At 38.2% G+C, this 19,890-nt stretch overlaps 1 long non-coding RNA gene across 1 annotated transcript; it reads right to left on the bottom strand.

Annotated features, from left to right (window-relative positions):
* Positions 1–565: 565 nt before the first annotated feature.
* Positions 566–4,398, bottom strand: LOC130596587 (uncharacterized). Its single transcript, XR_008971563.1, has 3 exons — positions 4,334–4,398; positions 3,772–3,882; positions 566–781 (listed from the first exon to the last, which is right to left on the bottom strand). It is a non-coding gene; the product is annotated as an uncharacterized LOC130596587 (long non-coding RNA).
* Positions 4,399–19,890: the final 15,492 nt, after the last annotated feature.

Genomic DNA, 19,890 nt, shown 5'->3' on the forward strand with positions numbered 1-19,890 from the left:
GGCTTTTTTCCCTGTCTCCTCATCTATGAGGCCAGTCACTTCATCACATACTTTTATCAAGTTGCTCAAGCATGACTTCCTCCTTTTGTGTTTGAGTTTGCCCAGGAGCTACTTTTTTTGTCTACAAAGGACATCTGGCTTTTTTTGCCTGAGTTCTAATTTGTTGGGATGGAGTTTTCTTGAGTTTGGGGAGATGATCCTTGAATGTTAACCAGCTTTCCTGGGCTTTTATTCCCTCTAGGGCCTTATTCCACAGGACTCTTGCAAGCATATCCCTGAACAGGACAAAATCTGTTCTCCTGAAGTCCACGGCTGTGATCATGTTTTTTGCCCTGCTCACTCCTTCTTCCCTGGGTCCTGAATTCCATCATTTCATGGTCACTGCAGCCAAGCCACACATTGTTGTTGAGCATGAGGTCCATCACTGCACCTGTCCTTGTTGGGTCCTCAATCACTTCAAGGAGTAAGTTATCGTCAATGCACTCCTGGAACTTCCTGGTTTGCTTATGTCCTGCTGTATTGTCCCTCCCGATATTAAGGTGGTTGAAGTCCCCAGCACGAGCACCTGTGAATGTGAGGCTGTTACTATTTGTCTGTAGAAGGCTTCACCCACTTCTTTCTGTCTAGATAGCAGACACCTACTATGCTGTCACCTTTGACTGTCTTTTCTCTAATCCTAACCCATAAACTCTCGAACAGCTCCTTTTCCGTCTTCAGGTAGAGCTCCATACACTCCAGGTGTATGCTCACACAAAGGAAAAATCTCCCCCCTCTTCCTTTCCTGTAACAAAAATGATCATTAAATTGCTATGATGTAAGAAAGTTCAATAGCCTCAGCCTATACTTTCAGAAATATCTGCAGCTCTCAGGGGCTTGCATTTTCAGATGGCAGCTGTTATCTTCAGACCAAAGAGGGAGTAACAGCACAAAGTATGATTCTTGTCAATGTTTTATTGTACATCTTCTTCCTTGTTTTGGAATTTCTAGTACATGACCAATCTGGTGAGGAAAGAGTTCCTTCTATAGGTTACATGATGAATCTGCTCCTTGGTTTTCGGGTTTTTTTCTTTTTAACTCAACATGGTTATGAAAAGCCACCTTGCTTCCTGCTGCGTGTAAGTACTTTGCTGTACTTACAGGCAAGGTTTGGTTTCATGGGGGTTTTGTGGGGTTTTTATTTCCTGAGCTGACAACTGCCCATGCACAAAACTCAGGATATTTGAAGATAAGGCTACAGCTACAAATTCCTAGCTATTTTGTCTGTACATTTCTTCTTTTTTTCAGCTTTCGAGACAATGATGCATTGCTCAGGGGAAAGATGTTTACAAAATTGTATTGATGACTAAAATGATAGCCAAGGCTGCTGTATGAGAAGAGGGTTATAAATAGATGTCCCTGAAGAAAAGCAAAAAAAAGAAGAACTTCATGTACCAAATTCTCTTCTTTTCTATGCCACATGACTTTCAAGTTATTAGACTGATTTCTGTGGCATTCCTCCAAGCTTAAACCAATATAGCCTGAGCAGACTTCACCTCACACTAATTAGCTGGTTTTCTTTAAATGTCATGTTCTAGGGAATGCAGTCAGTTGAATACGCAGTTATTTTCCCAATTCTTTTACGCCAGTTTTGGAGAAATGTATAATCCACGAAACCTATGGTATTATAGTTTTCCAATAAGGCACATTTGAAATACTTTGTACTGTCATATTTAATATCACATATCCTCATGTCACATTAAACTTGCATTTGTTGAAAACCAAGGGGTGATGACAGGCCAGAAATTTAATAACATATGTCTTGAGATCTCTACTATATATTTATCTTGCAGAAAGTTTTGCTTGGGAAAAAAAAAAAGATAAAGAAAGGAGGAAGTGGTCGAGGAAATTCTTTTTTTAACTGCTGAAGTACTATAAATGATATGGAAAATTTTTCCATCTCTCCCTTTACAGACAAAGATTGCTGTAGTAAATAAACATCTCTCTCCAACACTCATGTGCATGTGTTTTCTCTATGTCCAGTCCCAGTCATCACACAAGTTAATGAAAGTCATATTCTGCCTCTTCTAAGACTCTCCAACTGCCACAATTAAGCCAGTTTTCTAAAGTTCCTTTTTGCTGCAATTAATAAACAGTACTTTTTTGTTTGCTCACAATGAGAAGCATCTTTACTTTCTAGTTTTATTGCACTCCCGAAAAAAGAGTGCACTGCCCATTCTTATTCTGCAGGTAGCAAGATATATTTTACCTTGGGCTTTAAATAAATTATTTTTCATTTTTACCTTACCGTTTAAATTCAGAAATTAAACTGAAAAGGCTTTATGCTGCTCTGAATCTAAGGACTAGCTTTTTAAGGAATTTATATCCCAGTTAATTATGTACCTTGATTTAAAGCAAGCTGTCTGCATCTTTTGACTAAGATTCAGCATACGGTTAAGTTTTCATTACAAAGGATCTGATTTGATTCTCACTAATGCCAGCAGTAGTGACTGGCTGGTACCAATGAAAACATGCTCAGATTCTGCAGAAAGCAGTAGTTTTAAGAAGAGTGTGATTTATTCATTGTTATGTCAAAAAAGATCAATTCTAGTTATAGTATTGAAGTCATTAAGACTTCAATATTTTTCGTATTTATATGTAGATTATTAGATTATTTAAAAGAAAAAGGAAACTTATACGATCTTCAAACCCTTCCCATGAAATTTTCAATTCATCTCTTTATATACTGAAAAAACAAGTCAAATACTGACTTCTTGCTGAACAATAACTTTTACATCTGTATATATTTTAGATAATAATTCAACTGTATGCTTGCCATGGCACCTTACAATTAAATGGACACAGTGTATTTCTTGAGGTTTTATGTCCCTTTGCATTGTGTGTAGTTTCACTGTGAGAACTACTTTATGCTTGAAGATCCCCAGAGGCTTTTAAATACTATTCCAGCTTTACAGATGGGCAAATTGAAGTCAGAGATGCTAAAACTATGATAAAGCCATACAAATACTAATCAGCAGAGCAAGAACTAGAACATACTGGTCTTGACTGCCAGACTTCTACTCAAACTAGAGAGAATGATGCAAAAAGCAGATTGAAAATAATAAGCCAGAACAAAAAGGCAGAAAATGATCTGAATAGATGAGTAGTAACACTATTGACCGGGTAAATTATATTGTACATGCACAGCCAGAAATCAGTATGTGCAGTGAATGAGTTTATCAAACAGACAGAACAATCCATTGTGGTATGTCTTGATTGTTAGTGGTGCTGGCAGCTCAGCTGAACCTTACAGGGTAATTAGCTAAGGATAAATTAATCTGTTCTCAAATGTGGGCAGCTGATCTTTCCCAGGTTGTGAGCCTTGCTGAAAAGCATGTTGGTTGTATTATTTTTTCTTTTAATGATTCATTTAGTCTTCCTTAGAACTTGAGTAAATAGTTGCATCTGCAGCTATGAAATATTACTTTAACATTTTAAAAGAATTTTTCTGAGTAAAAAAGCTGCATATGTTGGATTAATGTGGAACCATTTTCCAGTTAATACCGGATCTTTAGATTCTTTGTGTTGCAGGAAATATCACATAGCTAGTCTCAAAGAAGACAAATATTTAGTTTTTGCAATACTGTCCTTAAATGGCTACATGTAGCTTAGGCAAAAATGATTTGGCACAAATTTCTTTATTTTACTCAAGCTGCCATAAATGAGGTTTGTTCACAGTTCTCTGTTTTTTTAAAACTTGAGGTCCTGTTTCTTCTAAGCTGTCCTGGAACATACCTGGTTTCTGGCATATGTTTCTCTTTCAATGGTTCTGCTTTAAAGGCAGCTATTTCCAAGTCCTCTTTGTGAAACCAGGTCTTCTAGCTCTGCCTTATTAGAGCTGACAGGCTAAAAACATAATTGATATTTTAACTTTCTGCAAAGTATTTTTAAAAGGAAAGAAAAAAAAAAGAGAAGGGGAAACCACATTCAGGATACTTATTTTCTTTTAAAACCTGTTGAAATCACTTGCCATTAGTCCAAACCAGAAATGACGCTGCTCTGCACAAAGAACTAGTGTAACAGCCACCCTCTTTCCCCACATATACCTTCATTAAAAATTAAGGTTTATTCAAACTAATAAACATTTAAGCTGATTTTTTTCACCACATGAATTCTGTTGTGTATCCCATGGAAACCTGATTTTCACGTATTTTAATTCTTAAACATGGGCTATTTTATTTGAATGAACACACACTGTACACATAACCTCCTGGAGATACACCTCCTGTTGTGTGTCTGATGATGGTGGATGTAGTGTTTGTCAGAGGACATTGACCTTTCCTGTAGTGCTTCATACCTTGGGATGAAGACTCTTCATGGTTGAGGAAAACTGAGGAGGGGCGCATCAGGGCCTGGCCTCACAGAGGAGTACACCATCTGACCGGTAGTCTGAGCAACTCCCAGCTGCACAAGGCTGTCAAACAGAGAAGAAACAGAAGTAAAGCACCCTGAACAAATTCTCTCACCTTGCATTCCAGGCCACGTCCTTTCTCGTGGCTGGTTCAAGCCCAGCAGCTTGGGGGCTGGCTGGCTGGTGGCAGGTTCAGTGCTGCTGCAGCCAGGTGCCCATGGCTGTCTCCTCTCCCCTCAGGCACCTGGCTGTGTACCTGCTTCCTCCTCCTTCCTCTGGGCTGGCGAGCTTTGCTGTGCTTCAGGGCTCACTCCTCACTTGGTCATTTCCCCACAGTAGTCCCCCCACCCCCTGCCGCTAACACCTTCCACAATGCTCCCCTGGGAGGAGGGCTCAGCCCCTTTCTCCATCAAGAGCCTTTGACCTTGGCAGGAAGGACAAGCCGAGCCTATGGCCTCCCTTGGACAGGAACACAACAGGCTACATGAAATGGTGAACAAACAAAATAAAACAGATACGATGTTTCACAGCTGATAACTCTTGCGGAAACTGCAGCACCAAGGGGCCAGGGAGTGGGAGCAATTCTGAGGTGAGAAAAATACCCCCAGGCCTCAGCTGCTGTCCTCACTGCCATGGCAGGCATGGTGGCTCCATGGTTGGTTAGCAATAAGCTGTGGGGAGGAAGGCATGTCTGGGCACTAAGATGTCCATCTCTGTGAGGGCTACAGCAGACTTCAGCTGCCTTTGGGAAACCTGTCAGAATATGCCTGTAAGATTCACAAGACCACCCCAGCTCCCTTTGCAGCGCCTCGTCCCTCACCTCAGGTGTGGGTGAGATGGGTCTCATGGCAGGACACCCAAGCCAGAACAAGCAGGACATCACCAGAAGTGGCTTTTGCACAGGCACCCCACCTCTGCCCTCAGGTAGGGGAAGAGCCCTCCACATTGCCTGGTTTGAGAGAGGCTTTGCACATGCTCATCCAGCTTTTTAAAAGATGTCCATTATTCACAAGTAGCTTTCTGTGGTTGCAGCTCAAGCCCTGAGATCCGTAGCTGATTTTACTCATTGATTTTGCTGTAAGATAGATGTTGCAATAGTTTCCCGCTCTCCTGAGCAGTGTGCAGAAATCAGACGTCATGTTTTCACAAAAACCAAAATTGAAATGAAAACTACTAGTGAGTTGCAGGCTTGGAAACTTACCTTGCCACTGGTGGTGTGTCTGCCTAAATGACCACTCAGTACCTCCTTCAAATAATTCACAATTTTATTAAGTTTACCATAGCCCATTAACAGCTTCCTAGTAAGGCACATGGCTAGGCTGTTGTCAGCCACAAAACTGGTTTTCTTTCAAGTTCGTGTTTGTTCTGACAGCAGCTTGATTAATGGCAGCCCACTGTCACTGAACATAGCAAGGCCAGGAAAGGCAAGATGCTCCTTTGATTCAGGTTTGACTGATGAACCAGGAAAAGCTGCAGTGAATGTGATTTTCCTTTTACACGGGGCTTGCAATCAAAACTGTTTCAATGCATATTGACTAATAGCAGCAGGTCAGGCAGTTAATAAAACCTTTGCATCAGAGGAGAGATGGGGTTAGAAAACAACAGCACAACCTTAGTTTTCTTAACCTGCAAAACCACTGCGAAGCTACTTTCATATATCACTCAAGGTCAGTGAACTGAGATATTAAGCGTAATCAACAAGGAAAACTAGATAATATGTGACTTGTAATCAGGATCTTCTACAGCAAGGCTTATGAGATTTTTTTTTTCCTAAGGTATGAAAAGGGTTTATTTAGGAATGTTTAGTTAGTAATATGTGTTTATTTTTATTTCTTAATAATTATTATTTCTTAAATAGAATCATCATGGTGACATGGGATAAGAGGCTAAAAGGTTAATTCAAGCTGGGAGGAAGCGTTAGAGGCTTCTGTTCCAATGTGCTGCTTAGAGCCATAGTCAGATCAGGCTGCTCAGGGCTTCATCCAGCTGGAATACATAACCCTCTGAGGAGGGAAGGAGCCTGCACAATTCCCTTGGGCAGCCAGTGCCACTGGTTGCCTGGGCTTCTAGTGGAAGGGCTTTCTTACAACTAGTCTTCGCTTTTCTTGTCACTCACCCTCCCACCATGCCCCTCTAAGAAATGCCCAGCTTCATCTCCCCTGTAGCCCCTCATAGGCAACAAAGGCTGCTGTTAGGTGTCACCTGAACCAGCCCTTCTCCATGTTGAATCAGCCCTGTCTTTCCCATACTGGGGCCTCAGAATGGACCACAGTATTTCAGTGTGCTCTAGTGAGGGCTGAAGAGATGAGGAGTCTCCCCTGTTAACTGACTGGCCATGTTCCTGTTCATACAGTCCAGGACACATTTGGCCTCTGTACCTGCCAGAGCACACTGCTGGCTTATGCCCTGCTTGCTGTCCATCCTGACCCCTGGGACATTTTTATCAGAGCTGCTCCCCAGCCTGGCAGTCCCTAGCCTGTATCACTGCAAGGGGTTATTCAATCCTAGGTCAGGACTGTGTATCTGTTGTTGATTTTGTAAGGTTCTTGTTGGCCATAACTCCAGCTTGTTTAGGTCCTCTAAGTGGCAACTCTTGAAAGAACTTGGTTCAGGGCTAATGAAAGCTAAGAAAATTAAGTGTCCCTTGCTGTAAGAGGATTTTAGCAACATTTAATAAAGATTATGACTTAAAGAGTATATGGGCTTCCTGCAACTGAGCTTTAATTCATAAAAGCTCAGACACCATTTTGGATACAATTTCTTTAAGCTTAAAATCAGTCTTTGTGCAGTAAGACAAGCTGATGAATGTCACCTCTCTTCAAAAACTTTTTAAATTTAGAATAATAGGAATAATTAACCTGTAAAGAGATATATAAATACATAACATTGTATTTCTTAGCCTATGAAACATTGCTCAGAAATGAGAGACAGAGTATTCTTTCTCATAGTTGCATTTTTCCTTTAATTTTGGAAACATTACTACATCTTAATGTGATAAGCTGTTTAACGTTTATATCCCCTTTGATCTGCACAATGATACAAGTCTGTAGATACCCTCAGGTACCGAAGAAGAACCAAATTATTAAAGGACAAAGAAGAATATTTAGGTATCAAGTACCTTTTTATTTTGTGAACCAATTTTGATAATTTTCTTCATTGTTGGCAGACAAAAATGTGGTCTGTACTGTCTTCAATATCAGATAAAAAGAAGGCTCCAGGCAAGTCTGGAACACGTTACACCACAGGGAGGGAGTTGATGACTTCTGAGACAAATACAAGTCTCAGCTAAACCATACAGAGTTCACAAATCTTACCCAGGGTTACGTTACACTAATAACTACCCATGCTGTTGGCAGTGTAACAAATAAAAGAATTTTAAAAATGCTGGTTGAACCCCTTCATAGAACAGGTATTTCCAGACATAGAAATATGTAGAGTTAGTCAAACGAATTTAGGTGTTATGTCTAATTTATTAAAACAGCAAAAAATTATTTCTTTCCCTTCCTTCCTCCCCACCTTCTTTCCTCAGCAAGCTCCTTTTAATTTCCTAGACGTTTTAGATTCAAATGCTTCAAAGTAAAAAAGGACAAAGTGCAATCTAATCAAAAGCTGTCATGCAAGGCACAGTTTCCATTAATCCCACTGATAGCTGAATATTGTTTGTGTTTTGGCTAGAGCATGAACAAGTCGAAGAATCATTGTGGAAATAATTTTAGCAGCTTCTAGCTTTTACTTGTGCCCTTGAGAGACATAATAAAATTTCTAACCACTCCAAATGGATGCCTACATCAGGAATCCCAAAAGTCAGAATCTAGAAACCAATGCAGCCAAGACAAGATCATCTGTATTTCTTTCTCCACCATGATTATTTTCAAACGCTTTTTTTTTTTTATTACCATGTATGTTATTTATGTTATACCGAATAAGAAGTTTTGACTGCCTGTTCACTTTCTATTTTATCTCTCCCACAGCCCTCTATGCTAATTGTTCTTCCATGGAGGTCTCTTCTGTATCTTGTTATAATATATAAATGGAAATCTCTATAGGGTTCTCATTATAAAAAACATTCTTGGCAAAGTATTTTTAATGGTGAATGTGGCAAAGTTGTATAGTACCCTGAAGCATACTGTATCTCTGTGTTAGATCTACCTGAAGTGCATTAGTTCACCCACATAGAAAAAAGGACATCTCTCAACTTGAGCACTGAACACATATCTTCCTAAATTTGCAACAGACCAAAAGATGACAATACTCAAAGTGTTAATATTGCTAGTATAAGAAGATTCAATGGTAATGGTCTCTGTCACACACTACATTTTACTCTGCATTAGCCAACCTAGAGAAACAATCCTGCAGTGTGAATATGCTTACTGTATGAACCTGCATACTGTAGGAACCTGCACACTGTGCCTGAAACACTGTATGCAATTTTTTTTGCAGGTCATAAAATACTAGATTCCCTTACCCTGTGTCTTCTTAAGAAAAAACCTAAAACTAATATTATTTGTCTGTCTTCTGTTATCACCCCAGTTATTGAATCTGAGCACAGGATTATTCTCACTTGCGCCATATGAGCAGTTGCTACCTGGTTTAAAAATCAAATTCTGTCTCTGTTTATAATCAGCAAAGGCAAGTCCTTAATAGTAAAAGCAGAATAAGATGATTGGACCTTTGGTTCCATCTGGATCTTTCCATTGACTAGAGATGGAACCTACATAGATAATACGAACATTAATACCTACCTTTCAGGCAGCTAAAGTTAGGTGAGATTGTCTTAATCAATTTCTCAGTGGATTAGTCAGTTTTTTAATCTGGAAAAACTGTATTTAGAGTTCCTGTTTTATTAATAAACCTTGTTTTATATAACCAACCTTTTTATATATATATGACTACTAAATGAAGATAGACTTACTTGCTAAAACTCGTCTGTATGGATAGGGTAGGTACTCAATAGATTATTTTCTTTAGCCATTCCAGTATCTGAAGGGGGCCTATAGGGATGCTGGGGAGGGACTCTTCATTAGGGACTGTAGTGATAGGACAAGGAGTAATGGGTTAAATCTTAAACAGGGGAAGTTTGGATATAAGGAGGAAATTCTTTCCTGTTAGGGTGGTGAGGCACTGGAATAGGCTGCCTAGGGAGGTTGTGAATGTTCCAGACGACCAGGTTGGACGAGGCCTTGGGTGATATGGTTTAGTGGGAGGTGTCCCTGCCTATGGCAGGGGGATTGGAACTTGGTGATCTTAAGGTCCTTTTCAACCCTAACTATTCCAAGATTCTATGATTCCACTCTGCGAGTCACATGTCTGTGGCTAGTGTTTTAGTCCTATTTAGGCAATATACATAAATGTTAACATATCTGCGATACCATAAGAACACTTGTATGTGATGGAAGTCTCTCAATGCAAGTGAAAAAACAGTATTATTCTGAAATAAATCACTGTTTATTAAGCATTACAGGATGTTGTGCTCTAGATCATCTTTCAGACCAACATAAAAACTAAGATACTTACTATTTATGAACATTTAAGTTCTTACTGTTATTTTTTTCAGTGCTATAAGGTACACGTATGTATACCCTGGTCTCCTGTCATCATTCTGTCTCATTCTCTTTGCTGAAATTACCCTTCTAGTTCTATTAACATGTCTCAATTGCTATTATGTAGCATACAAGACACTGAAGTATGCAACAGCTGACTGCATGCAATGAAGTGATATTTAATTCTTATAGATGTTATGAAGATAAATTGGTAGTTTTATGATTCTGTCTTTACTGCGGCCTTTTGCCTTAAAATAATCTGTGTCTACCTAGCCACCATGCCCTGATGTCTAGGGTAGACCTCAAATTACTGTTCCTGAATACTGACAGCAAAAGATAAGCACTGTGAAAATGTGCAGACACAGCAACCACAAAACCTGATACCTAATTTTCCTCTCAACCCTTCCATAAGTTTCTCCAAGTGCATGCTCCCAAACACATGGTCCTCCCCTCTTGCTGTACTCTGACTCATCCTAGCTTGCCAGCAGACCTTAAGTTCACCATTTTCAGTCCTGTCACCAGCTGTCAGTTTCTCTGCTTGCACTCTTCTGTCCATTATTAAGTAAAACAGAACTAATACTCTGCCTCAACTAAAAAAAAAAGCCATTAATCTGGATTTTTTTTTCATGTAAAAAGGAAGATTGTATCAGAATCTAGGTCCTGCACTAGCCCGATGTGAAGACTTTAATTCCTTACAGAGAAATTCTGAAATGTACAGTGTTGTGTCAGTGTAGCAGGAACTGGTAACAGGATCAATCAAACCAGCTGGCAATGCACAGGAAGTGATAAAAAAGCCAAGGATGACAGTAAGTGATCAGGTGCTACCACACTGATCTGCCTTTTCCTGACAGTCTGATCAATGTGGGCGCCTTCAAAGGGTTGTCACACATCTCCAGTCAAGAGGTCTCCTTGCTTCTCCTTATAACCCCCCAGTCTCTTCTACATTTGGTACCAGACAAACCAACAGATACAGCTCTGGTAATAGCTGCCTTTTGGCTAAGGCAGAGTCAGATAACTGCTGCCTAAAAGTTAAACAGCTGTCAGTTCTTTAGGGAAGAGCAGATCTCAACCGTAAGCATTTAACAGAACACAGTCACAGCAGATTTTCAGTCTAAACTCAAGTTAGTTAAAATAGATCCTGAGGGTCAGCTTTAGCCTTTTTTTTTGATTGTCTCCAGCCAGGCACCTTTCAGCAAGAGAAGGAAAACAGCTGTTTAGGCAGGTACCACGCCTTCCTCTTTGTAGTTTTCACCCTCTGTACTGAGCAAAGCAAGACCCCATCACCTGTGTGATTCCCAGCCAAACTGACCGTTGCCATGGGGATATGGCATTCCACAGCGAGCATGGAATACCTTTGGCTGTTGAGAACAGAGCCATTCTGCTCTAGAGCATTTGTTTCTTTAATCTCTTGATTTGACAGGCAGGATAGTTCATCATCTGCAGAAATGCGTGGAATAATACAATGATTTGCTGGTTTAGAAATTCTGAGATATGCTGCCTGTTCTATTGATCACAGCCAAAGGTCAATGTATACATGGGGCATGACACCAACATACTTACGTGTGGTTCTATTGCTGCATGTTGAATCACTACATACAAACTGGTAATTAGTTGCCTATGATTAGTTTCCTATGAGGATACAGTCTACATATCCTTTTGAAAAATTTCAGATGGAAGATGATATAAATTATTTGTTCAACTGCAAAAATCCACAGGAAAATAGAAAGAAACATAAACTATACTGTGTGTTGAAAGCACAAGCGTATCTGTATGCACCATTTACACCACTGAAAGCATGACATTTAAGATTAAGCAAAGCCATTGGTTATGTAATTAGTTAGCAGAGGCAAACATCCTGCTTGGAAAAACAAGAACAAAAGCTGATTTGTTATATATTTGCTATTCTCTTTAAGCCAGCATGCTGCTCCAAATACAGCACTGCTGTACCAGTGTTCGTGTTCCTTCCTCACTAACAAAGCTGAAGTCATGCTTCAGAACAATTCTCTTGTAGTGACATCAGATACAAATGGGCTGAGAAGTAACATATTTGTTTGAAGAAAGTCCCAGATGCTAAAATTAGCTGTATAACTGCATTTATCATAAAAGTACTGTGCAAGCAATGCCATGCTGTTTCCTGGGAGACTTATGTAATAGGTTTTTCTATCACTAATAATTCTGATCTTGGGATTCTCTGATCATCTGGATATAACACCAAACTTAAGACTGTCTTCAGACACAATTAACTGGGTAGAGACATAGAAAGTTCCAGTTATTTACACTAGCTGTATGACTGCATTTGTTATAAGAGATTATTGTATCACTGACGATGTGCTGGTCCCCATGGGACTTGTCTAATACGTTTCTCTGTCACTAATAATTACGATTTTGTATTTGTATGGATTCCATAATCATGTGGAAAGATCTGTAATAGGGAGCTATATTTGCAGGAGTCTGGGAGAGATAGACTGGTTTAAATGTGGAGACAACTAGTTATGGCTAAAGTTCCTTTTTTTTTCTTATAAACTCAGATTGTATCATGAATTCAGATCAGCAAAAGAGGAGAAAGGATGTTAATGGAGACCTGACCTTGAATTTCACTATTGTTTATATTGACACAGACAGAACAGTCAACATAATTCAAAGGAAAAATCAGTTGAACAGCTCACAAATCAGGCAGTTCTCAGGTTACTACTGAAAAAGAATTCTCTCTTTGTGTTTGTATTCATATGAACTAGCAATAAACTCAAACTTTTAAAAGAAAATAGAGAAGAACTAGATAAACATGGGCTACAGTTATCATACTGATAATACACATGTATGTGGACATAATTACAGCCTTTAATAAATTACATACATTCTTTTATCTGTTACCTTGTACCAGGGCCTTGGTTAAGACTTCAACAGCCTGATGCAGGTCCAAATTCATGATGAAATCAGAGATAAGGAAGATTCCATCATTACTTTTCTTAGCGTTTATCTTCTGTGTTTGACAGTGGTCAAAAATTAACAGGAAAAAAACCTTCTTGGATGTACTTTCTGAGGCTCACAAACACAAAAGAATTTCTTGGAACTGGGTCTGCTTAGATCCATTAGACACAGGCTGGAGACAAAGTGGATGATATAACCCCATGCTATTTAGTCATTCTGAAGGAGGATATAGATCTTGGTAAGAAATCATTCCCCTCATTCTTTTTATTATCTTTCCCTTCACTAGAGATGAATTATTAGTGGCCTATTAAAAAAAAAAAAAACACAACAAAAGAAAACAAACAAATGGCAAAACAAAACAAAAAACACTTTTAGTTTGATTTGGACATTTTCATAAACTTTAATGTTAATTAAGAGTGAACAGACTGCAGCCCAGTTAATTAACAGGTACACAGGACCAGCTGCCTACAATAGCATGACGTATTTTAGTTACAACCTCTATTCTACATTTGGCAGAGTTTTATGAGTTAAAACAGTAGAAGGATTTCAGGACTAGGACACATGTTATTCCAGGCTTTCTTCTTCCTGGTAAAATGTACTCCCAAAGAGATATTCCCTTTATTTTCCTCCTCAGGCTGTACATCAAGATTGGAGCTCCAACTACTCTCACCAAATCACTTTTATGTGGAAAATATCTGATGAGACAATGCTGCACTTTACTAAATTCAGACCCAAATAATGAAAAGAAGTTATCAACATGCTATCAAAGATCTTACTTTTAACATTTTTTTTTTGAGGAGTAACACTTGTGTGTATATTAGCAATCTAGAAAATAAATATTAGAAATATTTAAACAAGGGTCAATTATGGATACAGATTGTTGTTTCTAAGATAATTATCCTGCTTCTTGTTGTCTGCCTTTTATATGATAGCATTTCATCTTTTATTACTTAGCAATCCAAAACATAAGTGAGCCCTTCTCGCAAGAAGGGCACTCAGAAGCTCACAAGCAAGAAAGCAAAATACTCTTCTTTAGTGTTACTTAAGTTTGAGTTTAGAGAAGAAGCACAGAGGTTATAATCCCTGCAGAAACGGTCACATAGTATTTTGCATTCATTCCCTGCTCAATGGAAAAAATGGGACACTTGCTTAAAATCCTCAAGAGCTCTTCTTTCACCACTTGTACAATGACTCACAAAGATTTCACTACCTAATTACACCTCTGAAAGTGCCTAGTGGAAGCAGGGCCCATTCTGCCTTTTTAGGGAACCCAAGGGTAACACTGGATGTAATGCTCAGATCAGTAGGTTATTTCTGATCTGAATTAGACTAACAAGGCTGAGATCAGAATTTGGGATTATGTAATAGTAATGTCTCTACAGTGGTGTAAAATTAATGTGAGGAGAATTGAGCTCATTGATTTCAACAGAGCTCATCAGAATAAAGCCATCAGGATTGACCCTGGGAATCTTGTGACACAATGTTCCAGGAAGCAGCCTTTGTTTGCACACACTGTGGTCTTATTTATTAATATGCAAGGCCAACAATGACTTTTGTCTCTTCTTATATTAGAATGTTGTCACATGAACAGTTCAAGTGACACAAATGATTGCAAGGCGAAGACAAGTGGTTCTATCTGGATCCAACTGGAAGTCCTGTATATTTGAATATATTAATACTCAACAAATAACCCTTCAGATTAAATCAGTCACAGGTTTGGAGTTTTTTTAATTAAAAACTGCACAAACAAAGGGAGTTTACCCACCTTAACGAAGCAAGATTCTATTACAAAAAACCAGGCACAGTAACTGCATTTGAAAAAAATATTTAACTGCATGATCTGAGTATCTGAAATTAGGTTACAGGTAATTTAGTATGACAAAATTCTGAAAATATCCACTTTGTTCCTGTGCCACTTGGAAATTTTAAGTGCAGAAGTATAATTTCCATAAGCAGTTTTGTTCTGCTGTTTGTAAGACTCATTGTTTTTGTCCCATTCTCATTAGTATAGTTTAGTCATTTAAAATCAAAAGCCTGTAAAATATTTAATCTTATTTACATAAAATGTTTTACTTTATTTATATGAGCCCTGTTACGTATAGTTTCATTAGTTTCTACACTCCATAAACTTAGAACAATTCTTTCTTTTTTGACTTACAATTGCTGCTTTCTCCCCATATTTTAAGTGACTCAGTTTTGCATAACCGCTTCTATTATTCTGTTCAAGAAAAGAGATGAGGACTCTCGCAATTCCTATGAGGCTAACTTGAAGTTAAATACAGCTAAGCCTTCATTTAGTGTTATGGTGCAAGGAGTAACCAGGCTCCTATACATTTCAGGATGGAATAAATGTAGAATAACAAAAAGGAGACAATGAAATACAGAAGAATTATATCTGGATTGTATTTGAGACTATCTAAACCATTGGCATACACTCAGGAAATACTCTGTCCCAGGAAAGATAGGAGCAAGTACATAGAAAGTATTTTCAGAAACGCCAAAGTACATTCCCTTTTGTAAAAATTTATTAAACACATAGACTCCAATTGCCATACAGTCCCCAGGCACTGCTATTTCAATAGCAGTTATACACCAATTTTTTTTTAATCTAAACCATGAAAGCCTAAACCATATTTTTTATACTAAAGGCTAGATTCAAAAAGTATCTTAGATTTAAAAATCGAATGGAATCATATCAAATCAAATCCCATGGAATTGAATGGAAAGGAATAGCTATGTCCAAGGTTACCATGCCACTGAAAATTTTGAAATCCATTACACTTGCCTTTTAACTCTAGTGTTCCTGCATATCTGGCAGGAATGTATAGAACTTCCGAACTTCCAAACATCCAATATCACCAGACCATTTGCTCTAAAACTTAGTAAGCAAGAGAGACAGCACAGAAGAGAGTATGGAAGATCCCTTTTTCACTGGCTATTCTTTTTATTCAAATTAGATCAAATTCAGTTATGTGTTACAGAAATACGGCCCAGCAATAAGAAAACTAGTTCTGTATGGATATTACCTTGCTTTATATAAACAGATACTTTTGAGTGGGCTGAGGCACCCATCTGCTTTTGAGAGTTGAGAGCTTTCATCAGTATTTTTTGTGGAGTCTCCTTTCCTGGAGGTGTTCAAGTGCCAACTTGATAAAATCCTGGGTAATGTGCTCTAGGTAATTGTGCTTGAACAGTGAGGTTGGACTAAATGACCTCTGGTGGCCCCTTCCAGCCTCAACCATTCTGTGATTCCCAAAGCCAAATTTAAGCAACTTTCCACTCAGTTTATTTACTTCTGTGAACCAGTTCTCAGGTGAAGTCTCCTTGCGGTGTCTGTTGCAGATGTTTATGTGTCTAGCTTGGGATAGATAATTCCTTTACACACAGGATCCCCAAATGCTGGAGAGGTCAACGCCCAGTAAGTTCCAGATGTATCTATCTCCCATTGACCTTAAAGCATTTAAAAATCTTAATATTAAGATTCTCAGGCATTTAAAAATCTTTACGAATCTAGTCTTACATTGCTTAGTTGCTAAGGTACTTCTGAACATTGCATTTCTAGTTTTGCTGAACCATTTAGATAATATTGCATAACATACAGATCCAGAAAAGATCTCTCAAATACCAAAGGAATTTAGCATTAACCTGATTTTAAAAACTTAGGACAATGCTCTCCCTTTCATGACCTCGGGTTCTGTGGAGACAGAGAAAGGCAAGGCATAAAGCCAGGAAATAGCTTATCTAAGTACTCTGAGTCTTTCATAAATCAACAGTATTACCATTGGAGAATGAAGCCAAGTGAAGAATAATGCCAGAATGACTAAATTGCAGCCACTGTACATCCTCCTTGATGGGGGAGGTAGTACTGATGCAAGGCAAATACTGCAGCGTAGAAGGAATAGAAAGCAGAATTTCAGTTTCTAGTGGATCTTCTAAAATGTACATCTCTCTGGGTGAAAGGAGAACCTACAGCTTCACTATACATATGAAGAACTGTTTTCTAAGAGCATGTGGTTCTGTTAAGCGGAGCAGAGGATTTATCATTGTTTTCTCAGGAATTCAGGACCAGTGCATTAATTTTTTTATGTACCAAATGCTCGCTAACTTCTTTCTTAGAAGCCACTACTGTCAAAAAACATGTACAGCAGTGGAATAAAATTCCACATATTTTGTTGCACAAAAAAACCTACCATATTTTATAATAATTATGCAACAGGCATATCTTTGTTGAAGGGCCATGTTCTTTTACATTCTCATCACGTGCTGTTGAAGTCTTTTTGAGCTTTGCCACTGACTGAATGGGCTCTGGATCATGCCTTTGCTGCTAAAATAGGTCCGCAGTGATAGCAAGACAGATGGCAAGGAAGAACAGTGGCACCCAGTGGTGATTTGCTTTTCTTTTCAAAATACATTCTCTTGAAAGACCTTTTCTTCAGCTTTTAAAGCAGGTGCCCCTACATAAAGTATAACCTAGTTTACACAAGGTTGTACTTTATGCAGCTGTTATACAATAGTATATCTACATGCACATGCTGTAACTCATAAAGGTGGCTTTTATAATTATAATGTAATTATAGTTTTATTTTTAAAGGAAATAACCAAATTAATTGCACTTTGGAAAAAAAATCCCTTCATGTAAAGTATTTAGTATGACTTTATTTGTTTAAGTGTAATGTCATTTCTGCAGCAAAGAAACTGTCCTAAAGAAATATTAAAAATTAATACAAGTCGAGTATTTAAATGTAGGCATCTATCCTTTATCTTTTACCTTATTACAATACATAAGTGGTGAACATGCTGTCACTTACTCTGGATGCCAGCTTCCATTTCTGTTTTTTTTTTTCTCCAAACTTCACAAATTTTGCAAAGAGTTGTATGCAGCTTCTTGTAACAGTGCAATTCTTGTTTAAAAAAAAAAAAAAAGTAATCCTCTTTGGCAGTGATTCATACTCCAGGTTTTTAATTATTCAATGCAAAGTATGTTCATTTGCTAGCCACTTAGAAAACAGAAAATTGTTCTTCGGTCTCAGCTACTATAGCCAAACCAACCTTCTCCTGAATGTTACCTAGTTTCTGCCTGTGTTTACATGGTGTACTGCAGGAGGCACTGGGCTGTCTACACTTTTTGTTACATGGTCATTGCATTAATGTGATGTGTAGAGGCTGAAGTATCAAACAATGAGAAGCCCTGGAGCAGAAAGCTCTAGACTGGTAAAAAGATAGAATAAATTGTTTGGCCCTTGGTTGAGAGATAGAGCTGTAAGTTAAAGTATCAAAAAGCCAATGTAATGTTTCATTTTACTTTTATGCTCTGATGCAGCCCTTTGCTTAAAAATCCCATGGATAATAACATGGAGAAGATTGTATTTTTGAAACAGTGCATAAAGGTTTGGGCAAGCTAACAAATCTATCAGGGAGAATAGTGCTTAAATTGACTAGCACTTAACTTCACCAGTACATTGCAAAATCACAGAGGAAGAGAAGCAGCTGCCTGGGCTGCACACACAACAGCTCATAGCACTGAGTCAGATGCAGCTTATTTGATCCTTTGCCATCCAGCAAGATAGATAATAGAACCCTGAGATTTGATACCTACATTTTGTAACTGGAGCATTACTAGAAGAGGAGGAGGGGAGCAGACAGCTGTCCAAGTAGCTTCATGACAAAGATTTCAGAGGGCAGACTTTAGGAAAAAAGGTGGCACACTGCTTTGCTTTTATAAAGCTAGTATTGTAAAAGATGTAACTATTTTTTAATAGTTTAATAATGAGGGTTTGTAGTTAACTGACCACCAAGACAGTCTTTCAATTTTCTAGCATTTTCAGAAGAGGAGCTTCAGCTGCTGTTTGTTAGAAGCCCTTCACTGAAAATTGTCAGACCCTATTGAATAAAGTACTCATTGAATGAGGAGACCACTAGCAAAGTAATTTTATGTGATTTCTTTGGCAAAATTCTATTAACTTGACATCAGCTGTGGCTTTTTTTTTTTTAATTTTGATTACATTAGTAAGAAAAGCAACCCTTTGTAAAATATTAAATTGTTGTAAAACATTTTCTGCCTCATATGCCAAAAGCTGCTACGTTCTGCAGCGTAGATAGAGCAAGTACATCAGTTCAGTGAGACATTGTTTATTTGAAATGTTAGGGTTATTGTCTAAACAGCAGCACATAAGGAAAATACCAGATTTGAGTAGGACGTGGTATGTCACATACGTATTTTCAATCACAGTCTTATAAGACCTGGTTCTTTTACTTACACAGTACTACAGACATGCACAATGCCTGTTACTCCACTTGTACAGAATACCAAATGCTAGGTAATTGTGCTGACAGCTTGTAAGAAGGCAGTGCTTTTGACCCCAATTACTACAATCTGATTAAGAAGCAAACAAAATGAAATTCACTCACAATCTAAAATTTGTAAACTCCTGTCAGTGTGAATTCACTGATGCCAGCCATTCTGGCTAAGGCTGCTGTAAAGCATTCATGTTCAAGTCAGAAAAACCTCTTTATGAACCTCAAAAATGAATCTCAAACCTCTTTATGTAACATCAAACTTGTCATCCTGACACTGGTTTGGTAGATTGGGATTTCGCATACCTTAATAACATACTGCTTTCAAAAGCAAGAGAATGTCCAAAAATATGCAAAAAAAAAAAAAAAAAAAAAGGCAAGCTTGAAGGATGTATGATAGACACCTAATTTAAAAAAAAAAAAAAAAAAAAAAAAAAACACTTGAAAGTAAGATATCTTCTAACCTAAAAGATCTTAATAAAAAGATCTTAATAGAAAAATCTGAATATTACTCTGGTTCTCTTGGGCATTCTCACAGCCAGGTACATATTTAAGAGTTTCATTATGCTCAGACAGAATTCCAGCTTCCAAGAAAGCCATGAGCTGCTCTTCTTCCATTGCTGCTGGGGAGAGCTAGCTTTAGTTGACTCCCCTACATCCGCTAAATACAAACAAATCAGCACTACTAGTAAGACCTCACAGTGAAGAGCATCAGCCCTAGAGAGAATTATTTTCCAAGCC

This window comes from Pezoporus wallicus, unplaced genomic scaffold, assembly GCF_028554395.1.
Source record: "Pezoporus wallicus isolate ANWC-B61680 ecotype Strahan unplaced genomic scaffold, APGP_CSIRO_Pwel_v1 contig_7293, whole genome shotgun sequence".
Taxonomy (NCBI): Eukaryota; Metazoa; Chordata; class Aves; order Psittaciformes; family Psittacidae; genus Pezoporus; species Pezoporus wallicus.